This window comes from Podarcis bocagei, assembly GCF_964188305.1.
Source record: "Podarcis bocagei genome assembly, chromosome: 13".
Classification (NCBI taxonomy): domain Eukaryota; kingdom Metazoa; phylum Chordata; class Lepidosauria; order Squamata; family Lacertidae; genus Podarcis; species Podarcis bocagei.
The window spans coordinates 16,861,394-16,879,154 of NC_138138.1; the positions used below are offsets into that span (position 1 = coordinate 16,861,394).

General features: G+C 46.4%; 2 long non-coding RNA genes across 2 annotated transcripts in view; one reads left to right on the forward strand and one right to left on the reverse strand.

Moving 5' to 3' along the window:
* Positions 1-1,345: 1,345 nt before the first annotated feature.
* Positions 1,346-17,761, reverse strand: part of LOC308571476 — a 379,389-nt gene continuing 362,973 nt past the window's right edge. The window contains exon 3 of the long non-coding RNA XR_014001473.1: positions 1,346-1,732. This is a non-coding gene — a long non-coding RNA (uncharacterized lncRNA). The remainder of the gene's footprint in view (positions 1,733-17,761) is intronic.
* Positions 4,463-13,831, forward strand: LOC308571481. The gene is made up of 3 exons (XR_014001478.1): positions 4,463-4,582; positions 6,920-7,021; positions 12,895-13,831. It is a non-coding gene; the product is annotated as an uncharacterized lncRNA (long non-coding RNA).

Sequence of the window (17,761 nt, forward strand, 5' to 3'; positions counted from 1 at the left end):
TTTGACTCCTTGCTTCTTGATCCTCGGACCCCTGCCTCCTTGACTCCTTGCTTCTTGATCCTCGGACCCCTGATTCCTTGACTCCTTGCTTCTTGATCCTCAGACCCCTGATTTCGTGACTCCTTGCTTCTTGATCCTCGGACCCCTGTCTTCGTGACTCCTTGTTTCTTGATCCTCGGACCCCTCACTTCGTGACTCCTTGCTTCTTGATCCTCGGACCCCTGACTTCGTGACTCCTTGCTTCTTGATCCTCGGACCCCTGACTTCGTGACTCCTTGCTTCTTGATCCTCGGACCCCTGACTTTGTGACTCTTTGCTTCTTGATCTTCGGACTTCTTGACTCCCAGCTCTCTGACCCTCGGACTCTTGGCTTTCTGACTCCTGGCTTCTGGACTCCTGTTCCTGCTCCTACCCCGCCATCTTGCCCCAGGTCCCGACGTCCCCAGCCGGGACTTTGATCGCCCGTGAACTGGACTGTGACACTGTGTATTCTAGTTGTTTAATTTGGCAAGCCGAGAAGCTAGACGTTCTTGAACGGAGGCCTACCTCAGTTCACACTTGGGATGTGAACTGTTTTAACAGTGAATCTCTGTCCTCAGGGAGAGGTTAGGGAATCTCTGGTACTCAATTTCCCTCACCACATCACAAGTCCCAGGATTATGTGGGGGCAGCCGTGAGAGTTACAAGCTGATATCAAAGTGATATTTTGTGTGTGTGTAACTAAGCCAAATGAATTCATGAGACTTAAGAAACCGTTTTTAATTATCCACCTTCAAAGCAGAGCTTCAAAAGGAAAACGGGTGGTTGGCGGGGAAGAAAGTAGGCTGGATTTTAAATATGCCTGAATTCTTCCTTTCAGTCCTGTAGCCTAGACTTCTTGACCAGACTTCCTCAATCTCCTGAGTCACTAGCATTAGTAGGCTTCTTTCTGTCAAATAAGGTGCCTGGCAGTTGGACCACAGAAGGAGAAGTGTCCCCAAGGGCGTTGCCTTAACCTGAATTGGTCCCTCCTTCAGAAGCTATGAAAGAATTCCTCTAAGCCAGTTAGCAGGCCAGCAGAACATGAGATTTACATGAGATTCTGTGTAAATAAGGAGTTCATACAGGAGATCCATGAGGTAAAATCGGTCATGGGAGCAAATTGGACAGCAAAAAGTGCAGACCCTCCAAGCGTCCCTATTTTCCAGGTACGTCCCCGATTTAGAGAAGCCATCCCAGTTTCTGATTTGATCCTGGAATGTCGTGCTTTTCCTTCGTTGTTGTTTGTTGTTTAGTCGTTTCCAGCTCTTCGTGACCCCATGGACCAGAGCACGCCAGGCATGCCTGTCTTCCACTGCCTCCCGCACTTTGGTCAAACTCATGCTGGTAGCTTCGAGAACACTGTCCAGCCATCTCATCTTCTGTCGTCCCCTTCTCCTTGTGCCCTCAATCTTTCCCAACATCAGGGTCTTTTCCAGGGAGTCTTCTCTTCTCATGAGGTGGCCAAAGTATTGGAGCCTCAGCTTCAGGATCTGTCCTTCCAGTGAGCACTCAGGGCTGATTTCCTTCAGAATTGAGAGGTTTGATCTTCTTGCAGTCCATGGGACTCTCAAGAGTCTCCTCCAGCACCGTAATTCAAAAGCATCAATTCTTCGGCGATCAGCCTTCTTTATGGTCCAGCTCTCACTTCCATACATCACTAATGGGAAAACCATAGCTTGAACTATATGGACCTTTGTTGGCAAGGTGATGTCTCTGCTTTTTAAGATGCTGTCTAGGTTTGTCACTGCTTTTCTCCCAAGAAGCAGGCGTCTTTTAATTTCTTGACTGCTGTCACCATCTGCAGTGATCATGGAGCCCAAGAAAGTAAAATCTCTCACTGCCATTTCTTCCCCTTCTATTTGCCAGGAGGTGATGGGACCAGTGGCCATGATCTTAGTTTCTTTGATGTTGGGCTTCAGACCATATTTTGTGCTCTCCTCTTTCACCCTCATTAAGAAGTTCTTTAATTCCTCCTCACTTTCTGCCATCAAAGTTGTGTCATCTGCAAATCTGAGGTTACTGATATTTCTTCCGGCAATCTTAATTTTGGCTTGGGATTCATCCAGTCCAGTCTTTCGCATGATGAATTCCGCATATAAGTTAAATAAACAGGGAGACAATTTCCACTAATAACAGAATAATTAAGCTTTGGGTCTCAATGCAAGATGGAAACCTCCAGAATTTGCTTTGGAAGTAGTTCTCAGGACTCTGATCAAAGATACCTAGGCAATAATTCAATTCTTGGAATGGGCTTTATTTGCGACTGCAAGCGGCTTAAACAGTACACCCGAGCATGTGCAGAGTCCATGTTTGTTATTGAGTAACCTCCAGCTTTTTAAAGGGCTTTAATTCCTGCAGTTACGATTCTGAAAAATTAAACCTTAAGGAAACACGCACGCTCTTTCTCTTTTTCTTGCATACCCAGCAGAGTGTGTGTGTGTGTGTGTGTGTGTGTGTGTGTGAGAGAGAGAGAGAGAGAGAGGTTGCTTGCATAAATATTTATACAGCTGATATACTTTCAAACGTAAAGTTTTATCTGAAAATTTCATTTCGGCAATAAGTGTAGATAATTTATTTATAATTAATGGAGACCTCAAGTCCCATCTTAGCACAGCCTCTGAGCTTTCATCTATAATTGGGACGTACAGCCGCCTTCCAGAATCCAGCTTTCCTTATCGGCTCTCTTCTTAGTTTTTCTTTACCCATTCAACAAACGAACATGCTTCCATTTACCTTTGCATCAGAGGCGCTGCAAAAGCCTTTGAAAATGCTCGTTGTGTAGGGAAACGAGTCCTGGAAATGTTGGGGGAGGGGGTTCTTTCCTTTAAAAAAAACACAAACAGATTTTGTAAACCCACGCAACCTTTCTCACTGACACTTCCCCCAATATGTGTCCTCTCTGCATGAAGAAATGGGTCGCTCACATACATGCATGCAATGGCAATGGAGGAGCCTCACCTTGTGGATTAGTCTGAGCATACTTGGGAGGGGGGTTGAAGCCTGATCAGTTCTGGATTTACATATAAGCTAAACAAGCTATAGCTTAGGGCTCCACTCTCTTGGGCCCCCCCAAAAAAATGTAAAGGAAAACAAACAAACTGGATATACATTTCCAAAATATAAGATAAAAAAACAAATAAAATAAAGCCTACATACAGCAACAGTGTTTTGTGTTGTGTAGGCTCCTCTGATGTAAGTAATGGGCCCGGCCTGCTAGCCTGCTCCCTAAACTATCACTGGTTTGCTCATTTCTATATATAGGATGCCTGCATTCTGCATGTGCAAATGGCTTTAGATACCTATTAGGTCCGTAAATTACCATATAGCATATATTCAACACAAAAAACAGCGACAATTTGTTGTTGACAAAAGACAGCTGGACATATAAAGGGCCTCATTACCTTCAGGAGCTTAGGGCCTCCTCAAACCTAAATCCGGCCCTGAGCCTAATAGACCTGGAGTTGGGGAATGAATAGCAAAAACATGGCAGGCAGAAAAAAGCCATCACTCTTTGCTCCTAGCGATGTTCCCTGAGATTTACCTCAGTTTGATTAGAGTCCCTGAAGAGGGAGCTCAAACTCTGAGACCAGACAACTCTAGCAGATGGACAGACCCTTAGCACCCACTGCCCCAGACCTAGCCTGTACAGAGGACTTCACAGAAGCTAGTGTTGCATGTCCAGATGATGCTGAGGATGATTTAATAATAATTATTTTTTATACCCTGCCCACCTGGCTGGGTTTCCCCAGCCACTCTGGGTGGCTCCCAACAGAATATTAAAAGCACGATAAAACAAACATTAAAAAACTTCCCTAAACCTGGCTGCCTTGAGGTGTCTTCTAAACTCAGGTAGCTGTTTATTTCTTTGACATCTGGGGAGAGGGTATTCCATAGGGAAGGCGCCACCACCGAGAAGGCCCTCTGCCTGGTTCCCTGTAACCTCATTGATGGTCCCCTTATTATATGTGTATAATTAAATAAAATAGTGAAGGTGCTTTTTTTTTTGGATTTTCCTTTGGCCTCTGTTCTTTTTTTGTGTGTCCCCTTTCCAACCCTTGCCAAAAAACCAGTTTGGATTACCAATGTTCTGTGTTTGCACTATTTAAGTTAATTTGGCAGCTGTCAACATAATTCCTATTGGGGGGTTGTTGGTTTTTACTCCTGAGTTCTTTGTTTTGTTCCTCATATAAACGTTAAGAGATCTAAGAGGTAGGTGTCATTTTTTCTTTTCAAGAATATATTTGTCATCGGGCATGTACCTTTATCATTACAACCTCTCCAACATAGTGCTTGCATTTTATCTCATATAAAATAACAGGTATGTTTATAATCATCTAGGCAGAGGTTTCGTTATCTCTGACGTGAGCTGAAACGCCAGTTTTCTCCTCCCGTATTGGTTGCATCAGTTGTGCTATTTAGGGAAGATCACATATTTTTTTTGAGGCCCTTGGTTGTGTTTTGGAAGGTTGTTGGTTTTTTTTGTGTGTTTTTTAACTGCTCTTGTCACCTTCTAGAAGCTTTCCTGAATACTAATGGCACATCCCTTGCCTTGCTTTCCCTGGTATGTTTGCCTCAAGGAAAGAGAAAGTGATTGTCTGCTTTTGTCAAAATTTTCCCCAGGGCCATCCATTACCTAGCAAAGGCCCTGAGACTAGTTTGAAGGTGACTGCCACATGCATTGTGTCCCCATGACTTTCATTAAAAATAAATAAATCAGCCTGTACCAAACAGCTCAGGAAAACTGAGGGGCATTGTAATAAGACAAGTGTCAAACATGTGAAAGTATTTGCGCTTATCTGAGACGTGCAAGACGGCATTACACATCAGTTTCTAAGTGATGGTGGCCTCATAGACTATTTACTCTCACAGGAGTGTCAGCTTTTGGTGAACTGGTTGTGGTGTAGTCAGGGCTTTTTTTTCATCCGGAACATGCCGGAACCTCTCAGGTGGGCGCCATTGCTATTCTAAGAGAACCAGGGAGGTGTTTATAGTGAGTTCTGGCACCTCCTTTTCCAGAAAAATAACACTAGGCAGAATCACTAGGGTTGTCAGGTGCTCTAGTGTGAGCCTCTCCTCATTACTACACGTTTTTAATTTTGCCGTTATCCTGACGAAGAAATCTGCTTAGGGTCAAAGTGTGCAAATCCTTAACTCTCAGCTGTCTGTGTCATGCCTTTATTTTATTTTCATTCTCCTTGAACTCTACTGAGCTTTCTAACCAAATATGTTCAGGCCAGTAGCCCTTGTAATTCTTTGGTTCAGAAGATTTTTATTATTTTTGGTATGGAGGAGGGTTAAGCTCACAAGCTACAACCCGGTGTGAAATGGCACAGCCTCAACAAGGATTTCCCGCCTCAGTGAAAAGCAGGCTTTGGTGTGTAACTACTTAACTCATCCCCAACAAGGCCTAAGTACGCACAAACTGCATTTGATCACACTTATACTGTGTCAGTTTTGCCTCTTCCTACTTCTGCTTCCATCAAAGCTTAGGTTGGAAGTTCCCCAGGTGTCTTTCTTTTGTGTTACTCAGCCGTGGATCATGTACATTGATCAGTGTATAGATAAACAATCCTAGTATACACTAGGCATCTATATCAAATCCTACGCTAGTGTAAGGAACTGCCTTACAAATCACATGCCTTGGGAAACTGTGCTTCGGGGATGGCAAAAGCAGCTAGACGACTTGCGCTTTCATGAAAACAAACACCCACACAAACCACAGGGTTAGCGGAAGCAATTGGTTTGTCTCCAACGTGTGGGTGAGTAATTGTGGATTTGAAGGTTTGCTCATTCAGAGCCTTGATGCCCATAGCAACAACAGCCTCCAAGTTCAACTCTTCCCCTCAGAACCATCAGCAGAGGCTTCCTGTGGTCAGCTGATGAGTGTGACTTGGGTGGTTGCAAATATAATGTCAGAAAGACAAGATCTCGGTGGCTTCCAACCATCTGTGGAACTCTGTTGGGTAAAGAAGGAACATAATTAAAATCACACAGCCATTCAGTATTCAGGGGAAAATATATGTATCTCCATTGCTGGACCGCTAAAGCAAAATGCCCTTAGTAGATAGCAGCCATTTGGTGACTTTCTCGGAAAGCTCTAACTTCAAGCGGCGTTTTCCAGGTAAAAACACTTAACCCAGGAGAAAGAATGTGAGTGCAGACCCGCCAAGGGTCCCTATTTTCCAGGGACAGTCCCAGATCTACATAAGTTGTCCCGTTTTCTGGTTTGATACTGTAATGTCCTGCTTTTCCTCGGTAAAGGTAAAGGGACCCCTGACCATTAGTTCCAGCCGTGACCAACTCTGGGGTTGTGGCGCTCATCTTGCTTTATTGGCCGAGGGAGCCGGCGTACAGTTTCCAGGTCATGTGGCCAGCATGACTAAGCCGCTTCTGGAGAACCAGAGCAGCACACGGAAACGCAGTTTACCTTCCCGCCGGAGCGGCACCTATTTATCTACTTGCACTTTGATGTGCTTTCAAACTGCTAGGTTGGCAGGAGCAGGGACTGAGCAACGGGAGCTCACCCCGTCGCGGGGATTTGAACCGCCGAATCCCCGCGACGCCGAATCCCCTTCTGATCGGCAAGCCCTAGGCTCTGTGGTTTAACCCACAGCGCCACCCGTGTCCCTTTTCCTCAATAGGCCATCCTTATTTTCATCAGAGAAAGGTTGGAGGGTTTGGTAAGAGATTTCCCTATCTTGCTCTGTGGACTTGTAATGTTGTACTTTTTTATTTTTCAATAAAGAATATAACCCCCCCCCAAAAAAAAAGCAAAAGAAAAAAGATGGTAAAAGAATCATTTTACCCCTTCAAAACTATGATTCATGTATGGAGATTTAACTGGGTAATATAGTGAAGTTATACATACAATTAATTGACTAACCATTGCCTCTAACAGGGTAGTGGCCCAGTTTATGACTGATCTCCTAACCATCACCATCTCGAATGAAAGATGAAGTTCCCGCAGTACTTTACGCCAGACGCCGTGTGGCATACTGAAGTGAGTTTTTCTCATCCAGGTATCGATCGACTGCCCCTTTGCACAATAGTTACCAATGCATCTGCTTCAGAGCTGTGATTACGGCACTGCTACAGACAAGCTGTTTGGTGGCGCTTATTGAGTCCGCTAAACGTGATTGGGGGGGGTGCTGTCTCCCTTACCTGCTGCCTTGAACGCACGGGTGTCCCCAGCTTCCCCTCTGGTTAATCTGGTCGTGATGAGTTTATATTGCTTTCCGATCTCCACGGAAATTGCAAAGGTCATTAAGTCCCCGACAACGTTCACTTTCACTGAAGCATATGACTCAATGAGCAATTAGAGGCTTAGTGGCAGCGAGAGCAGCTGACTTTAGCTCCTTGGCAATGTCCAGGCACCCAGTGCTAGAGGGAAGAGAGACCAAATGGAATGGATCGCTGCCTGGTGGGAGATTTCATTGGGAAGAGAAAAAGACACAGCTAAGCTTTTTTTCTGGCAGCGCGGTGGGAAAGTGATGGGAAAAACAATTATTGGCTTCATTTGTATGTGTCAGGCTGCTGTCAAAGGCACAGGACTGCATTTTTAGCTATATACCAAATCTCCAGGGACTATTGACAAGCAGGTACAATAGCTGCTTCACAAGGTGTGTGTGTGTGTTTGGTTGTTGTTGTTTTTTGAGTAATCAAGAAGTTAAAACTGCTGGACTTGCTATTCTATTCTGAGCAATGGCACGCCTTGCCAGGGGTGCCAACTTGAATCAAGTATGGGTGGGTAGGTAAGCCCTACCCTGAATAATCAATCACAAGTTGCGGCACACGTAAACCATTTGAATGGCAACGCCCACCAACTTTGGGGGGCCGCGATCTCAAATATTTTATTGGGGAGTTGGCTCCTATGGTGCTTGCTTACTCCATGTTTGGTTTCCTTTCAAAAACAACAGGCTTTTCGGTGTTTTGTAGTCAGTTTATTGGCAAACACGCAGTTTGAACATAGGCAGACTCAGGTCTCTTTTCCCCAGCTGGAACTTGCCAGAACTAAGTTCCAGCACCTCTCATGTGGGCACCATTGCCATTCTAAGAAGAAGAGGAGAAGAGGAGTTTGGATTTGATATCCCGCTTTATCACCACAGGTGGGAGTCTCAAAGTGGCTAACATTCTCCTTTCCCTTCCTCCCCCACAACAAAAACTCTGTGAGGTGAGTGGGGCTGAGAGACTTCAAAGAAGTGTGACTAGCCCAAGGTCACCCAGCAGCTGCATGTGGAGGAGCAGAGACGCGAACCCGGTTCACCAGATTACGAGTCTACCGCTCTTAACCACTACACCACACTGGCTCTTAATGTGGAATGAGAGCAGTGTGGAAAGAGAATGAGGGAGGCGTTCATGGTGAGTTCTGGCACTTCTTTTTCTAGAAAAATAGCACTGGGTGGAAAACAAAGCTTTAAATACTCAAAAAAGACAGCCAAAGTCCATTGTTCCTGCATCAGATCTGCGGGGAAACAGCTAGTACCTGAAGACACTTACAGAGTTCTAGCTCAATCTCTTTCCCTGTGCCTGTCTCCATATCTACCGTATTTTTCGCACGATAGGACGCACCGGACAATAGGACGCACTTTGTTTTAGAGGGGGGAGAACAAGAAAAAAAAATTCTCCCCCTCTCTGCCCAGTGCCCCTTCAGTGAAGCGGCAGGAGGCGCTGCACAGAGAGGGGGAGAACTTTCCCCCTCTTGTTTTCCCGCTCTAAAACAAGGTGCCGTTTAAGGTGCGTTCAGGCGGCTACCTTGGAAGCCTGGAGAGCGAGAGGGGTCGGTGTTCACTGACCCCTCTCACTCTCCAGGCTTCAGGTTCCTTTCGACCTGTTCTTTGGGGCTGGCGGGGGGGAAGCCCACCACCAGCCCCAAAGAGCAGGTCAGGGAGCAGCGGAAAGGCGCAGTGGAGAGGCTCCTGCCATAGCCGTGCGTCACCTCTCCAGCTGGGAGAGGGTCGCGGGGGGCTGCTTTAGCGGGGGGCTGCTTTAGCGGGGGGCTAAAGCAGCCTCCCGTGACCCTCTCCCAGCTGGAGAGGTGACACGCAGCTATGGCAGGAGCCTCTATAGCAGCGCGTCACCTCCCCAGCCGGGAGAGCGCGCGCGGGGCTAAAGCAGCCTCCCGCGACCCTCTCCCAGCTGGAGAGGTGACACGCAGCTACGGCAGGAGGCTGCTTTAGCCCCGCGCGCGCTCTCCCGGCTGGGGAGGTGACGCGCTGCTATAGAGGCTCCTGCCATAGCCGCGCATCACCTCTCCAGCTGGGAGAGGGTCGCGGGGCTATGGTGTCTTCGCTCCATAGGACGCACACACATTTCCCCTTCATTTTTGAAGGGGGAAAAGTGCGTCCTATAGAGCGAAAAATACGGTAATTACAAACTGCATCACTTTTCTTCAGACAGCAGACACCAGGATTTCTTCATCCTTAGCTAGACGTGGGGAAGGTGTGGCCTCTTCTGTGAATAGTTGTTTTTCCCCTTTCTACACAGAACATTCCCCCAAATGGCCCTCTCTTTGAGAAGCAAAGGTCTAAACATCTAGTTACCATGGCAACATAACACCTGTAGTTTACCTAACAAAAGGATGTGCTTATCCGGACTCTTTGACCAACCGTTAAGCTGTCCCTCAGCCCCATTAAATTTTTGTTGTCCAACCTCCAAATGGGCAATAGTGCTTTGGTCTTGCAAGGCTACAACTTCAGCTATGGCAGCGGAATGGTGTGAAAATGTGCTGAAATCTGCAGCGATGAAACATGCAGCGCTCCATAGGAGTGGCACACCACTTGTTGGAATGCAGTTTGGTGTTAGGCACTTGAGTCTGGAGGCTCAAGGCACAGAAACTATTAGGATTCCGGGGAGAGAAGGATTGGAACTGTTCCCATGTGTGTTGTGAGGTCAATCTGTGCAAAGTGTTCTTTCCCAACAGCAAAATTGTCCTTTGTGAGCTCTAAGTGTGCATGAGCTAGATAGCAGGGTACATCCTGTCATTTAAAAAAATATAATATAATATAATATAATATAATATAATATAATATAATATAATATAATAATATAATATAATAATATAAATGTGTTTTTATTAAAGATTTTATTGAGTAACAATAGAACACAGAACCTGTTTTCAAGTCAGAGTCATTCAAACTACAGTCATACCTTGGAAGTCAAACGGAATCTGTTCCGGAAGTCTGTTTGACTTCCAATACATTCTGAAACCAAAGCATAGCTTTCGATTGGCTGCAGGAGCGTCCTGAGGCCAATCGGAAGCTGCGCCAGATGTGCGGCTTCCGAAAATCACTTGAAAACCGGAACACTCACTTCTGGATATCGATTGTTTGGGAGCTGATTTGTTTGGGAGCCAAGGCGTTTGGGATCCAAGGTACGACTGTAGTTAAGTCATATTCAGAGTGAGGCATTATTGTTATAGGCAATATAGGGTTGAGGGAAAAGAGAAGAAGGAAGAGAGAGGAAAGGAAAGGAAAGGAAAGGAAAGGAAAGGAAAGGAAAGGAAAGGAAAGGAAAGGAAAGGAAAGGGGAAGACAGCAAAATTTCTTTCCTTTACATAGTATACAGTGGCACCTTGCGTTAAGTACTTAATTCGTTCCGGAGGTCTGTTCTTAACATGAAACTGTTCTTAACCTGAAGCACCACTTTAGCTAATGGCGCCTCCCGCTGCCGCTGCGCCGCCGGAGCACAATTTCTGTTCTCATCCTGAAGCAAAGTTCTTAACCCGAGGTACTATTTCTGGGTTAGCGGAGTCTGTAACCTGAAGCGTATGTAACCTGAAGCATATGTAACCTGAGGTACCACTATATGTGCTAACTTTTCCTGTGGCAGAGAGAAGTCTATACTCAGAGGCAGAAGCTGAAGCTGGAGAGGAAGGACTTCAAGAGGCAGAGGGGAGTTACCATATTTTTTGCTCTATAAGACTCACTTTTTCCCTCCTAAAAAGTAAGGGGAAATGTGTGTGCATCTTATGGAGCGAATGCAGGCTGTGCAGCTATCCCAGAAGCCAGAACAGCAAGAGGGATCGCTGCTTTCGCTGCACAGTGATCCCTCTTGTTGTTCTGGCTTCTGAGATTCAGGAAAAAAAAATTATTGTTTTCCTCTTCCAAAAACTAGGTGTGTCTTATGGTCTGGTGCGTCTTATAGAGAGAAAAATACGACAGGCTGTTGAAGAGTCAGGGGTATCTCCTTCTGCTGCCACAACAAGCTCTCTTTCCATTGCTCTTCCAGAACCAGGAGAGGCATGAAGAGGGTGGAGGAGAAGTTAGCTTCATGCAGGCACAGTCTCCAAAGAATTGGGGCGAAACCCTGGAGAGGAGGGGACTTAGGCAGCTGTGGGGAGTCTCCACAACTGCTTCATGGGGGCAAGACCTGCCAGAGGAGAGTTGCTGTGCTCATTAGACCTGACAGTCCGGTGCAGATCCTAGTTTTGCTTATGAAGAGTTACCGTATTTTTTGGTCTATAAGACACACTTTTTCCCTCCTAAAAAGTAAGGGGAAATGTGTGTGCATCTTATGGAGCGAATGCAGGCTGTGCAGCTATCCTAGAAGCCAGAACAGTGAGAGGGATCACTGCGCAGCGCTCCCTCTTGCTGTTCTAGCTTCTGGCTTAGCCCCTCTGTCCCTTCCCCTACCTCCCGGAAAAGCCCCCAAGAGCTGCACTCCCTTTAAAGAGTCACGTGGAGCGTGTTTGGGGGCTTTTCCCCGAGGAGGGAGAAGTCAGTGATGGGCTGCCCTTCTCCCTCCTCGAGGAAAAGCCTGCAAGCGCCACACACACGCTCTGCGCAGCTCGTGAAAGGGAGCGCTGAGCAGAGCCTGGGATGCATACAGGCTCTGCTCAGCGCTCCCTTTAAAGAATTTTTTTTTCTTGCATTCCCCCTCTAAAAACTAGGTGTGTCTTATGGTCAGGTGCGTCTTATGGAGCGAAAAATACGGTAGCTCCAACTTGCTCAGTGTGATTTACTGCTGGCCTGCTCCTTGACATCATGGGGACTCGCAGCAGGTGTGGGTGGGTTTGTGTGACTGTTGCTATTTCCTCCCATGCTAATGGGAGTATCCACAATTGATGTCGGAGTTGGCACAACTAGGGTGAAGTCACATAATATAAGAAGAGAAGTTAGAGCAGGTTTTGAACCAGTGGGATGGGTCTCGACTATGTAAGCTGTATGACAGACTTAGGCTGTGCGCACACAGAGTTTTCAAGTGCTTTCTATGCACACCAAGTGTGGATGTTTTGTACATTGTTCACAACACGTCATCCATATCCAATGTGAATTCACTTAATGTACTTCGCAATATTTAATGTGATTTAAGAGACTAAAAATGCAATATAAATTATCATTGCTCCATTGAGGACATCAGGAAGTGCATTGTATACATGTCTGGGAATTTTACGCTGTTCAGCTCTCAGTCTTGCACTTTCTCTCATGCATTAGCCCTCTCCCCTCCCCTTTTATAGAAGACATTTTTAAAACTGCAAAACTGATGTCACAGGCACCAGATGCCTTCCATCGTTGGGTCTTCCCCATTCCACCACAATGAAAAACTGCATCATTTTCCAGCGCCGAGGGCCTTCTGGCGGTTCCCTCACTGCGAGAAGCAAAGCTACAGGGAACCAGGCAGAGGGCCTTCTCGGTAGTGGCGCCCGCCCTGTGGAACGCCCTTCCAGCAGATGTCAAAGCGATAAACAACTACCTGACATTCAGGAGACATCTTAAGGCAGCCCTGTTCAGGGAAGTTTTTAACGTGTGACATTTTACTGTATTTTTGGTTTTATGGAAGCCGCCCAGAGTGGCTGGGGAGGCCCAGCCAGATGGGCGGGGTATAAATAATAAATTATTATTATTATTATTATTATTCCTCTCTCTCTCTTAAAAGCTTTCCCTGGAACAGCAGTGGGTCTATTTACGAAACAGCAAGGCTACCTCCATCCCTTTCATAATGATATATGTGCCTATTTCCTCACTTGTGAGTCTCCAGCATGCTGATGCAGTGTGTCAAAGCAGGACAGTTTCTGGAGAAAGCTGTCTTCTGGAAGAACGAATGGCACCATTTTGGTGGGATTTGGGATCTTTAGCACCGAGTTCTGCTTTTGTTCATGCTGCCACTTTTCCAACTGGTGTCCCATAACCTCCTCTTAATCTACACACCAAACTGGAACCTAATTTAAGAAAGCGACACACACCGCCTAACAGCCTTATCTTGGCAGGGATTTCCTTAAACAATAAAATTAACAGCTGCAAATAATTATGTGTGTGCCAGGTGGCACGAGCTACTGTTGCTAAGCTAGTATTTAAGCCTGTATGTGTTGGACACATGCTTTATTGGACATTGGGAATGACACATCTAATAAGATGAAGCCATCCTGAATATACTGTTTGGAGAAAAGGAGTGTAAGAACTAACTCTTACATTATGCTGTGGCATACATATGTTTACCACCAGGGGTACATTCGGCAGTCCAGTCCTGGCCTCATGATTTACATATGTGTATGATGCATGTGTCTGCAAGGAAATATCACATGCGCACTTAACGTTTTCACTTTTTTTCCAACAAAAAAATACTTGTAATTAATTGATGCATTTCAAACATAGAACAGTATGGAAAACTGGCAAGGAAAAACAAGGGAAACAAATTTGGATACAAACTTTTTTATTATTATTAACAAAAACACATAGCCAAAATGAAAATGACACTTACTCTGGTTGCAGTTTCAGACAACAGCGCTTGACAAATACATGTTTATCTTCTTTCTAAGTTAATACTTATAAAATATCTGTATTTATAAGTATGTATTCCCCTTCGTTTTCACAGACACACAAAATCCGCATATATATATATATATATATATATATATATATATATATATATATATATATATATATGCCTATCTTTCTATAGAAACAGTTATAAAGTATTTTAAAAGTAACATTTTTAGGTGTACAGTTTTTTTTTTGTTAAAATCACGTGTGAAGCAATCCAGAGGCAAAATTAGAGTTCTGATTATCACAAGTGGCATAGCTGAAGAGGCATTACCCATTGCCTTAAAGTATGCCCCTAATTCTTTTGCCATTATCAAGATCTAAATCTGTATCAACAGTTATTCAGCTTCTAAATAAAGCTTGAATTCTGGGTCGGTCTTTGTAATTGGTTTTTAGCTGTCTTCATCAACTACTGCGTGTGATTAATTTGGGAATATGGCAAAGTTACATATGATGTTTTATATATGGACACGATCCTGTTTTTTGTACTCTTGGCATTTGAAACGGCAGGTTGGGCGCTCATTCACAAATAGATCTTTCAAAGCAGGTGTCCCAGCTGCTGTTTGAAGCAGGACTGAAAAGGTTAGACACTGTCTGTACCTAGGTAAAAAGGTAAAGGGACCCCTGACCATTAGGTCCAGTCGTGGCCGACTCTGCGGTTGCGGCGCTCATCTCACTTTATTGGCCGAGGGAGCCTGCGTACAGCTTCTGGGTCATGTGACCAGCATGACTAAGCTGCTTCTGGCAAACCAGAGCAGCGCATGGAAACGCTGTTTACCTTCCCGCCGGAGCGGTACCTATTTATCTTCTTGCACTTGATGTGCTTTCGAAATGCTAGGTTGGCAGGAGCAGGGACCCAGCAACAGGAGCTCACCCCGTCATGGGGATTCGAACCGCCGTCCTTCTGATCGGCAAGTCCTAGGCTCTGTGGTTTAACCTACCTACCTACAAATGTCTTTGCGAGTGAACTCCTGAGCCCTACCATTTTACTCCATTTTGCATCTTTGTCCGTTAATTATTCTTGGAGTGCTCTTTCTACAGGTGGTATGTAATTGATTGCCATGTCTTCTGACTCTGAAATTCAGGAAGTGGTGCTTGGCTGCTGAGGACTGGTGCTAACAGTTCAGTTCAACTGGAACTCTGCATATGTCCCAGGAGATACTGTAGAGCAAGCTTGTTTTCTCCTGCTCCGGCGGGTAGGACCTGAACCAATGGATTCAAGTTACAAGAAAGGAGATTCCAACTAAACATCGGGAAGAACTTTCTGGCTGTAAGAGCTGTTTGACAGTGGAACAGACTCCCTTGGAAAGTAGGGGACTCTCCTTCATTGAAGGTTTTTAAGCAGAGGGTGGATGGTCATCTGTAATGGATCTCCAGTTGAGATTTGTACATTGCAGGGGGTTGAATGATCCCCTGAGTTTCTTCCAACTCTATAATTCTATGGTTCTAACTAAGCACTTATTTCAGCTTTGCTTTGAGCAATGTGTGGCTGTATTTGTGAGAGAATCGGAGAAAGCGACACTGGTCGCAGCTAAGCATCGTTCCATGGGAAGCCCTAGTGGTTCCTGCAAAATCTACTCTCCATTGTAGCAACTGTACGGAGAATCCAACCTCTTGCTTTTGGGTCCCTTTTTGTGAAAAAGTGACTAATACATTCAAGAAGAAATACCGTATTTTTCGCTCCATAAGACGCACCGGCCCATAAGACGCACCTAGATTTTTGGGGGGGAAATAAAGGGGAAAAAATTTATTTCCCCCCCAGGTGCGCTGCGCTACACCAGGAGCTTGGGGCGTGCGGAGCTCAGCGCGCCCCAAGCTTCTGCGTGCCGGCAAGGTCTCCGCTAGCGTGGGAGAGCCGGGCGCCTCTCCCAGGGCTAGCGGACCCCTGCGCTAATCCAGAAGCTTGGGGCAGGCTGAGGTCAGCGCGCCCCAAGCTTCTGCGTGCCGGCAAGCAGTCCGCTAGCCCTGGGAGAGCCGCGGGGCTCTCCCAGGGCTAGCGGATCGCTGCGCTATACCAGGAGCTTGGGGCGTGCTGAGCTCAGCGCGCCCCAAGCTTCTAGGTGCGCGCAAGCAGTCCGCTGCCGCCCCAAGCCTCGCGCACCCGGTGGGACCTCCTGCCGGGTGCGCGAGGCTTGCAGACACTCGCCCGAAGCAGGGGGAGCCCTCCCGAGGGCTCCCCGTGCATCGGGCGACAGGCTGCCGCCCCAAGCCTCGCGCACCCGGTGGGACCTACTGCCGGGTGCGCGAGGCTTGCAGACACTCCCCGCACGCGCTCTTCCGGCTGGGGAGGTGACGGGCGGCTATAGAGGCTCCTGCCATAGCCACGCGTCACCTCTCCAGCCGGGAGAGGGTCGCGGGGGGCTTCTTTAGCCCCGTGCGCGTGCTCTCCCGGCTGGAGAGGTGACACGGGGCTGTAGAGGTTCCTGCCATAGCCGCGTGTCACCTCTCCAGTCGGGAGAGGGTCGCGGGGCTATGGCTTCTTCGCTCCATAGGACGCACACACATTTCCCCTTCATTTTTGAAGGGGGAAAAGTGCGTCCTATAGAGCGAAAAATACGGTAATGATAATGTAAAAGCTGGGCTTGTAGATATCCCCTTCCTATCTTCAAGGAGGAAGAGGCCATTGCAAGCACATGATCCCAAAGCATGCCTTTGTAGCATGCTTTTGTTTTCTTTTGTTTTGTTTGCCCTGAAGCTACATCACTGCCTTTATTCTCTCTTCTAAGTCTTTGCATTCATGTTCTTGGCCTTCCTCCCACACACACCTGCTTATATACCATCCCCTGTGCTCGGAGCAGTACCCCTATTCAATCCACCAAGCCACTTTTCTATTGTTCCACCTTTCCCTGGAAAGTTGCTCCTGAATCTCACTCCTCTCACCTTGCCTGCACCTCCATTTTCTTCTGACTCATTCCCTCCCATATCCCCAAGCAACTGTACTCAACCACCATGACCTTGCCCTGCTGTTTAGAAAACTGACTGCCATTGAGTATGGCTAGCTGTTACCAGGCAGTTGTATTAATAAGACACGTTGTCGGGTGCATGAGTGTTTAAAGCAACATGGGCTGACTCACGGCCATACGTTTATGGTTTACGTGAAGAACTTTCTCCTGACTGAGCTGAACTCGCTGCCAAGCAGTCTCATTGGATGAGCCCCTTCACCTTTATGAGAAGCAAGAAACATTCCTGCGCCATGCTTATTATACTGAGTGGTAGTTCTTTCTCGTGGAGACTTTGGATCATTTCACAGAATCACAGGGAGGGACGAGAGAGTGCCTACCCCCAGACTGTCACCTGTAGGAATAATGGAGACAACAGGAGGTTGGATGCAGGTGAGCTGTGCGGAAGCACGCTGGCAAGCATGCTCCAAGCAAGCTGCCGGCTAGCTCTGCTGAGGCTCCTTTTATTAGCAGAAGTCTACAATTGGAAACAGCAGCGAAACCACCCTGAACTTAACATATTTCCATCTACGGACTTTTCCAGCATTAGCAAATACACGTGCCAGCAGGTGTTTTCCTCAGATGTTCCCCCCGATACTTGATTACGTCTGCGTTCCCGGTCATGCTCCAGCCAAGTGATATGTCTAACAAACTGTGAGAGGACAAAAGGTCAGGGGGGAAACCCTGTTTTCTAGTCAAGAAGGCAAAAGGTCAGGGAAAGCAGGCGCAACGCTCCTTGACATACTGTTGCACGTCTGGTGCGAGGTTTTCCTTTGCAAAGCGGAGCGTTACCTCTACAGTCACCCAATGCAGTTTCTGCGTTGCTGCCCAATATGGAACTGAGAGCTCAGTTCTTCCCAGGAGTTACCACCTGCAGGGAGACTTGAATTCCAGCCTTCCTATTGGAGCTCTGCTCTGAACCATTATGCCACTGTGGGAAGCCATAGGCCCAAGTAACAACAACAACAAGAACAACAACAACAAAATTATTATTATTATTATTATTATTATTATTATTATTATTAATTATATTTATTGAGTTTA